The sequence below is a fragment of the Myotis myotis genome, unplaced genomic scaffold (assembly GCF_014108235.1).
Source record: "Myotis myotis isolate mMyoMyo1 unplaced genomic scaffold, mMyoMyo1.p scaffold_m19_p_8, whole genome shotgun sequence".
NCBI lineage: Eukaryota > Metazoa > Chordata > Mammalia > Chiroptera > Vespertilionidae > Myotis > Myotis myotis.
In genome coordinates, this window is record NW_023416390.1 from 82476751 (window position 1) to 82485265 (window position 8515).

An 8515-nucleotide genomic window follows, 5' to 3' on the forward strand; every position below is an offset into this window, starting at 1 on the left:
CAGAAAGAAAACAAAGACAGAGATGTTGAAGAGGCCTTGCAGGCTAGGTCACTAGGAAAATGGAGGGAAGAATGAGGCACCACAGTGAAAACAAAGAGTTTGTGTGAAAACCTACACTCAATACTGTATTCTAATTTTTCTTCTTACTTCCCGAAATGTAGGTTTCAAGATTACATGGGATTGGATGAGAGATAAGCACTTACATTTAGTGATATTTGGAATTTCCCCCAACAAAACTAACACATCTCATGAGTGTTATGCCCAGATTTCAAGATTCCCCAAAGGACATCACCAGGGAGCACCAAGTCCGATGCAAAAGCATAGAGTCTTTTATTCAAGCCTGGGACTTTGTCCCTCTGCCTCCCCTACCGACCTAGCGATAGGGTGCGAGAGAGCCCCGAGTTCTAAGAGAACAAAGAATTTATAGGGCTTGGGGTCGGGGATTGGGGGCACACTCTGACCACTGATTTGGCCAATTCCGGTTGGTTGAGTGAGGGTCAGGGGCTAGTGACGCAAGGGCAGGGTGCAGTTAGGGTCTGGTTACACAAAGACAGGGGGGTGTTCAGCATACTTTCGGCCTTGAGTTTGTTTTCCCTTGCATTCCCATTGGCTGAGATAAGAGCAGGCTAAGTAACTAATGCATTCTACGGCTTTTTCTTGGAAGAGGGGTTAAGGACACAGCTATCAGTCCTGTTCTGTCCTTTCAATGAGATCATCTTACTTCACTCTGCATTACCTGCCCATGCATACAGAGTTTCTGGAAACTCTCACTTTAGAACCCATAAAATTAGTCAGATGTAAAGGAAACAGGGGTAGGAGCCGTCAAAGGAGAGAGAAGAAGGAAATCTTCAGATTGATGGGGAGGGATATTGAAAGGAGTTTTTAGGGGTAAAAAAAAGGCAGGTTTAGGGAGTTTTAGGAATTAGGGGGTCCATGGGAGAGAACCATAGGGCTGCAAAGCTGGGAGCTGCCAAAAGGTATACATTCACAGAATAAAGAGGAAGGCCACAGGGAAGAGAAAAACAAAAGGGAGAAAAAAGGGGACACCATGAGGAGCTTGAGCTCTGAAGCTGCTATAGTGACCAATCAGAGGGGATATCAGGACACAAAGAACTGCAGCCTTTATAAACCTTATGAAAGGGGGACTTGGTAGGTCTTTCTCCCCCTTCCCACATGGGAGTCTGTGCTTGTTTCTCAATAATTTTCCACCTTTTCCTGTACAACCTTTTGTCCCTGGCTTCATTCTTCTAATCCACCTGGACAGGAACCTGGGAAATCACCTTTGCATCCTGCCCAGAGGAAAGACCACGGGTTCCAGTTTAATTTCCACGTTCCCACATGCTGAGCTGAATGCTCTGCATCTGGCCTACGGAACAATCCATACCCACTGGAGGAGAAGAGAAGAAAGAACCTAAGGAGAGAAGATTTCAAGGAAAACAAAAAAGCCTCTCTTTCCCGACCTGATGGAGCAGGAAGTGCCATCATGGGAGCCGAGATCTGCCACAACGATGACCGAAAGTTTCTGCCAAGGAGCCCAAGATCCAAGACATCTACCCAAGGCCCTTGGTCAAGCTGTACAGGTTTCCAGCCAGACAAACCAATTCTACCAACTGGGGCTGAGAGGCTGTTCCTGAGTGGCACCAACCAGTCACCTCTGTCACTTTCCTGGATGATCTGGAAGATGAAGCTTCCTGGCTGGGAGGGCAAAACCACTGTGGTTGTGGGACTATAACCTGTGAGGTTCATGTCCAGGAGGTGCCCAACCTGAAGGTACAGTATGTGCACTTCGTGTGAGCAGCTGCACCCGGTGCCTCATCCTCAAGGCTGATGGCAAGATCCTCACCAGCGGCCGTGGCACCCACTATCCTATTTCTGGTCCTCGCAAGAGCCAAAAGGTGTAAAGGCATTTCAGCATGGCCCCAGGATGCCCTCACAGCCACACCAAACCCTGCCTAACTTCCAAGGGCTGGAAGTTCAAGTGCGAAAGAGGCAAACTGGCCAGCTGTGGCTACAAAACTAACCCCTGCTCCTATCTTCTTATATAAAAAAACTAGAGGCCCAGTGCATGAACTTTGTTCACCGGTAGGGTCCCTGGGCCTGGCTAGCGATCAGGGCCAATCTGTGAGGTGACCGGCTGGGTGATTGGGTCCCCTGCTTGCACCCGCCTTGGCCTGGCACTGTCCACTCGCAGTCCCGCCCCTGACCGCCGCTGCTGTCGGGGCCTGAGGGCTGGGGGCATCTCCTCCATTGAGCATCTGCCCCCTGGTAGTCAGTGCACATCATAGTGACCAGTCGTTCCACCATTTGGTTGATTTGCATATTAGGGTTTTATATAGATAAATTTTGGATGTTGGGGGAAAAATGTGCTGATAATTTACTAGATATACTTAGTGATATTAGGATAAATGTTTTGGTTGAGAGACTGGAGATAAATTAGTGACAATAAAGAAGTAAAGCCAACAATATAATTAATTAATTATTAACTTGAGACAAAACACAAAGTTAATAGAAAGTAAATTTCATCTGCAATATTAATTTAGTTGTATGAGAAGACAATAAAATTGACTTAGTTAAAACTGCAATATAGCTATAATGGAAGGCCAAGAGATGGCTTTTTACTATTTGTGGAGAAGGAAATGGAATTTAATCCTCATATTCTATAGCAGAAAGACCATAAATAAAACTATGATATTATTTAATAATATAGAAGTAAATACAACAGAAATAGCTCAACAAGTTAAAAATGGTTGTTTCTAAGGGGAGCATAGAGATGAGAGGAGTGCAGAGTGAGAAAATAATTACATTTTTAGGTTAGATATCACATAGTGTTAAAAATATATTCATTGATAAACTAATAAAAATTAATACACCTAAAAAAATGAATATTTCCTCTAATTCTTCCTTCAGAGATCACCCTTTTTTACCATTTGCATAAATTCTGTACCCTGCCTACATCTAAGTGCAGTTTGTCAATTAGTGTTCCTACACCAGTTTTGAAACAGTTTCCTTCTGTGAAATTAATTAGTAAACACACTGTTGGAGAAGGTAATCGGGAAGGTGTGACCTCTGTGGACCCACCAGCTGGACTCAGGCAACCAGAATTGGAGTCTCCTCATCCCTCCTGGGTCCTTGGAGTACACCTGCTGCCTGCTATTCCCACACCAGCAGCCATTTCAAGGACATAGCTCTGAGAGAGCAATGTGTTAATGAAACCATCTGGGTGGTGTAAGGGACTGAGCCCCATTAAGGCCTCTATATAATCTCTTAACACTCTGGCAAGTGGGTGTGGAGATCTCATTTTAGGTCCACCGAGACAAGCCTTATATTAAGTTCTCTTGCTTATGAAATCTGCCACCTAGCACTCTGTGTGCTCTGCCTCCTTCATCCATTTCTCCTTGCCCTTGGTGCACAGGGTCCAGTATTTTAAGCATCACAAACCTCACAACTTTATGAGGGTCTAATAAAATAATACATATAAGACACATGGTGGAGTGTCTAGAATGTCTCCATTCTGTCTTCAAAAAAATGTTAGGTTTGTCGTGATTATAGAATTTCTAATGTGAGAACTTATACAATACTAGAGGCCTGGTGCATGAAAATCTATGCACTCAGGGAATCCCTCAGCCCAGTCTGCACCCTCTCACAGACCAGGAGCCCTCGGGGGATGTCCGACTGATGGCTTAGGCAAGCTTGGGGAGCAGGCCTAAGCCACAGTCTGCCCTCCCTCTGCAGGAGATGACCCACGGGCCAATCGGGGGACAGCACTGGCTGGTGAGCAGCCAGCCCCGCCCCCAATCGCCCCTCCACCACAGCTGATCACCGCCATCCCCCGATCACCATCCCTTCCCTCTGCCCACTGGCATCCGCCTTGGCTGGCCTGGTGCCTCCTGCTCACTGGCCCTGCTCCCTGCCGACTGGTCGTTCCACTGTTTGGTCGATTTGCATAGTAGGCTTTTATTATATAGGATATTGACTTACTCTTTGCTTTTATTTAAATACATAGGTGCACATTTTCTCTGTCAGTATAGCTATTGATCAAGTTTTTCCAATCCTCACTATTGGTATTTTGGGTACAATAATTCCTTGTTGTTGGGGACTGTCCAGGGCATTGCCAGATGTCTCCCAGCATCCCTGGGCTTCACCCTCTGGGTGCCAGCAGCAGGGCCTTCATTCCCAAACTTCAACAACCAATAATGTCTCCAAGGCATTACCAAGGTCCTCTGGGGTGGGAGGGAGGAGGCAAAAATTGCTGCTTGTTGAGATACACTGATAAATATCTACTCATTTTCGCCAATGGCTGTACTGTCTTTCCACAGAGGTACCGAGATGTATTTCACTATTCCTTGATCATTGAATATTTGATTTCTTTCTTATTTTTAATATTATAAAATACTAAATGAATATTTTGGTTTAAAATTTATAACCAAAATGCTGTGACAAATATTATTATACACAAATATTTGGCTGTGTCTCATATAATATCCTGGAATAAGGCAATAGGGCATACATAAATAAGATATATTTAAATTTAAATTATAAAGCTATAGCTATTTTTTAAATGTATGTATATATGAATATGACATATTTATATTCATATATATATATATATATATATATAATATTTCAGTATCCCTAAAATCATTAGGATTTTTTATACTAAAAACCTATCTAAATAAAAATAAAACCCTTTGCCATTATTGTCAAGGTATCAAACTTGGGAGCAAGAACTTTACTGGGGAAGACGCTATCTGCTGATTTTCAGGCATCATAACTAAACCATAAAAATCCTCTTGAGAGCATTTTTCTCCAAAAAGAGAAGTTTAGACTGTAAGTTTCTGGTACAGTAGAAAACTGACAAATGGCCCCATTTTCAAAGATAAAGGTCCTATGGGGCCATTACGATATATTTATTATTTATGGGAGGTTCGTGTATTAGTTTGGAAAGTCAGGCTTCAGAAATGACTTACTTTCTTCCTATAGGCAAATGGATGTGCAGACTAATTTTACTAAAGTAAACTCTTTCTTTAGAAAGCATTTTATGCATAAATTTCTATACAAAGAAGAAACATATACACAGAGTGCACAAATTACCAGTAAGGGAGACTCTCACGCCCCTCTTTTCAATTCTGGGAAAACAGATAAGAAGAGAAAAAGTTATTCCATCTTGTTAATCATTTCCATCTATGCAGACAGTTTTTCAAGTAGCATTACTATTCCTTTGCTGGTATTTTTGTGTGTGTGTTTTCCCAATGTGGGATTAGTTCAATCCAGCTTTGACTTTATTTGCAACTTCCTGGTAAGACTCTGGAGAAGGCTAGAAAGAATAAAGTCCCAGACTTCAGGCCCTTCATACCCAGACGCTCTATGAGTGTTTTCCCAAAACAATCTTGTCTTCTGTGTTCTTTCACTTTTTATGTTGCTCTATTAACCACCACAGGAGAAGATGTCCTGTAGGATGTTCTGCAAGGTGAAGCTCTCCCTCCTTGCTACCCGGATGCAATTCTCCTGATGCTACGCTGGTGATGACATTCAGGGCAGGTGGACCTTCTCCAATGGCAGTTCCCAGAAAGTCCGACCCCAACACACATGCAGACTTACCAACACCACTGCTTGTACATGTCCTTGCAGGTAGCGTAACGAAGCTGGAGAGGTGGGTTCTGAGAGCTCTCTGTGGTGGGCCTCTGTATCTTTCTTACTGTGTGTGTTTCCATCCCAGTTCTTCAAAAGCCTATTTCCTCTGTTCTTTGTTGCCATAATTAATACGACACTGGATCACACGAGCAAATGCAGTGTTTCATTTTTCCTTGAATCAACTTCCGCAAATCGCTCATCAACTTCACTTTTTCTTTGTCACAGTCTTTTCTTCTTAAGATCCCCCACACCTGCTTTGCCTGAGCAACAGTGTCATAGTTCTGGTTTTATCACTGAGTTGTCTGCTTTGCTTCAGTTCTTTTTGAAATCATCCCATTTCTGTTTCATGGGAGCTAATCCATCACTTTTAAAGCCTGGCTGGGATTTTCTCTTCTTGTTGACTTTATTTGCCTGCTGGAATTTGTTCTTTGATATTTTATCCCCTTGCTGCTTGTTCCTGAACTGTGTCACACCTGTTTTCCCTGGTAACAGGGTACTGTTCTCCAAATTCTTAGATGTGATTTTTAGGTCCACCTCCCTTTAACAACATTCCTTGGGAACGTCTTTGAATCACTGTTTTTGTGAAATCTGTTCTTTTCTTGTGATGTCTTTATACCTTTCCCTGTGATTTTTTTTTTCTTCTCTGAGTTCTATCAGAGCAACTCAGCACACTTGTGGCCCCGATAGATGCAGCTCCTGCTGCCACTTCCTCTTTAAGTTAAATTTTTGCGGTGTTTTATTTAGAGGAGCAGATGAACTATGTGTTACTATCAGCTTGCTTATTCCAGATGCACAGTTAAGAAACTTTTAAAAAACTAATTAATATAAATAAAGGAATATAATAATTCAGAAAGAGCCCAGAGAGGAGACACTAAGGGAAGCATTTCTGCTCTATTGCTTTGGCAATCAGGACGTACAGATATTTCCTTCCTGTTAGCTTACAGCAGTCCAGATGCACAGAGCCATAAAAACCAACATGAAGTGTTAATGAGATAGAGAGGTGCTGGTAAGATGTCTAGATACTGAATATTTTATGACCTGTCACCATTCAGAGGGTGTCAGGAATTACCCCCCTTAAAGCTCAGTCTTCAAAGACATGATAAAAGCATACAAACAAACCTCCCGCACTTGATGGAATAATTGTCAGCAACAATGTCCCAGGGATCCTTAGTGCGTTAAAGGTCCATAAAGAAAACTATAGTTGGAGCCAGCTGTATATGTATTTTTGTTTGTTTTCAATTTTTGCTATTTGTGAACTGTGATTTCACCCATGTCCAAATACCGCCTTTCAGTCTTCTCAAAATCATCTTCATGCAGCTCTGCATATCATCGACTTAGCCCATAATTAGTCACCACCTTGCATCAGTGAAAAAGTCTCTTAATATTCCAGTGTCTCATACAGGAATGCTAATAGTTTTTCTTTAATCAAATGTTTTTATTACAAAAATAAATTCTTCTTTGAATAATTTTTGAAGACACAGATCATGAAAATACAAAAAACACATATTTTCATCCCTAAGAAACTATCATTTTCTTTCTTGGTATATCCTCCCAAACTTTTTATGTTTATATATGACTATGTATTTTTTCTTTTTGCAAAATGAAATTATACTCTATGTGCTGACTTATAACATGCTCTCTTCAGTTAATGATCTCCGTTATTCCATGACAATATATTTTTCCTTATATTACACTCAGTTCTGCAATCAAATTTCCTTAAAAGTCCCTAAAATGTCCTTTACAGCTGGTTTCTTCCAAAGATAATCTATTCCAGAAACATATTCCATTTGGCATTTGTGTTCTCTCAGCTCCTTTTTCCTTAGTACGTCACTTTTAATGATGCTCATTTTTTGACAGGACCTGGCCTAGTGTCCTACAGAAGGTCAATCCTTCTGCATTTGTGTGCAGCTTCCTCATGGTGTCATGTAAGTTAAACAATGTACATGTAAGGTAAACAGCTTTTGTGGATCCTGAAATCTGAAAGCTAGACCTAAAGGCTAGAGAATTTAAGTTAAGTAAGTTTTCTAAAATACATTCTAAGTGATGTTGTTTACTTTATATTTCATCTCATCAAGAAACATATATTACCTGGTTTGTGCCGTCATTTATACCAACGATACTACTTGATCAGAGTGATGACAGACTGAGCCCTCAATTGTCCCCATACATTCTCATCCTTACATCTAGAAGCTAAAATGTGGTATAACTTTTGTATCACCATATGAATTTCCAGTTTAATCATCTACCATATGCCCAATGGATTTGACATTTATTCAGAGTCCTTTTTTGAGTTAAAATATTCATTAAAGGGGATTGTGGAATGATAATTTTTTTTGTTCTTATTTATTAGCTGTCATTCTTCTGTAAAGTAGAGTTTCCCCTCATCATGGGTTTATTTGGTTAGAGTTCTTAATTCAAAATTAGGATACTTGCCCTTTCTTCTCCTTTTAGTTACTGGTATTCAAAGAGCTGGACTGTTTTATTGCTATCTCAAATGGCAATTTCTGGCTTCTATTATCTTTTTAACATTTTGGACTCATAAAAATGTCATTGGGGTAATGTTTCAATTGACTATTTTTTTATTCTCAAATTTTTTACAATTTAAATAGTATAATTCAAAGTTGATAAGCCTTGTAATGGTGGTTGTTGTGTCCTCTTAACTCAGCTGTTATTGTCTCTTAATTTCTGTTTTGAAATATTTTAAACATATAGAAAATAGAATAGAAGAAAGAACTCCACACTGCTCTGCACCAAGCCTCCACAATTATCAACACACATCCAAATTTGTTTCTTCTACAGTTTTAACCCCTCCCCTCCTTATATTATTTGAAAGCAAATTCCAAATATATAATTTCATTTAACCCATAAATATATTCTAAAAGAC

General features: G+C 40.6%; 2 pseudogenes; one reads left to right on the top strand and one right to left on the bottom strand.

Moving 5' to 3' along the window:
- The first annotated feature begins 1273 nt into the window (after nt 1-1273).
- Nucleotides 1274-2045, top strand: LOC118662087 (annotated as a pseudogene).
- Nucleotides 2046-5181: 3136 nt separating this feature from the next.
- On the bottom strand, nt 5182-7478 carry LOC118662088 (annotated as a pseudogene).
- Nucleotides 7479-8515: the final 1037 nt, after the last annotated feature.